General features: G+C 57.2%; 1 protein-coding gene and 1 long non-coding RNA gene across 6 annotated transcripts in view; both read right to left on the reverse strand.

The window, feature by feature from the left end:
• LOC109302464 overlaps nucleotides 1-299 on the reverse strand; it is a 14,047-nt gene extending 13,748 nt beyond the window's left edge. Inside the window, exon 1 of the long non-coding RNA XR_002098789.1 lies at nucleotides 185-299. This is a non-coding gene — a long non-coding RNA (uncharacterized LOC109302464). The remainder of the gene's footprint in view (nucleotides 1-184) is intronic.
• The window catches only part of TENM4 (teneurin transmembrane protein 4), an 894,317-nt gene that overhangs the window by 418,456 nt on the left and 475,328 nt on the right, over nucleotides 1-533 (reverse strand). The gene's annotated exons all lie outside the window — the stretch shown is intronic.

A 533-nucleotide genomic window follows, 5' to 3' on the forward strand; every position in this document is an offset into this window, starting at 1 on the left:
AAAATATCAAGGAAATATAGGGCCTTGGTACCTGGAGGGGGACAAAGCAGGGAAAACACAATAGCCGCTTTCCACTGCAAGAAGAGCTGCTTCTTGTTATCTCACTCACCCTAAGTCACCTCTGCTGTAACTTGAACCCAGGTCTCCCATGTGGTAGGCAGAAACACTGCCATACAGCCACCACTACCCCAGCCGGCTAGAGGTCTTGACCTTCCTGAAGCCCCGGACTCACATCGAGCTGCCTGGCCTCTGATTGGAGGAGCTGGAAGCAGAGCTGGGAACCTCTCAGGTCGCTGCTCAGATCCTTCCTGAAGCCCAGTGCGGAGCCTCACCTTCTGGCCGCGCTGCTGAGGGTCCCACTGCTGCCCACAGGTCCTGCTCTTTCAGGATCTTCTGGGGCACTGCTCCTACCCCACTGGCTCAGCTCTTGCCAGCTCTGTGAAGCTCCTTCCTTGTTGTCCCTCGCTGGTCTCTCCCCTGCATCAGCCCATGCTGCCCCTTTTATCCCCCTCCAGGTGACCCAAGGGGCCAAT

Source organism: Gavialis gangeticus, unplaced genomic scaffold (genome assembly GCF_001723915.1).
Source record: "Gavialis gangeticus isolate Ggan-Ray unplaced genomic scaffold, GavGan_comp1, whole genome shotgun sequence".
NCBI lineage: Eukaryota > Metazoa > Chordata > Crocodylia > Gavialidae > Gavialis > Gavialis gangeticus.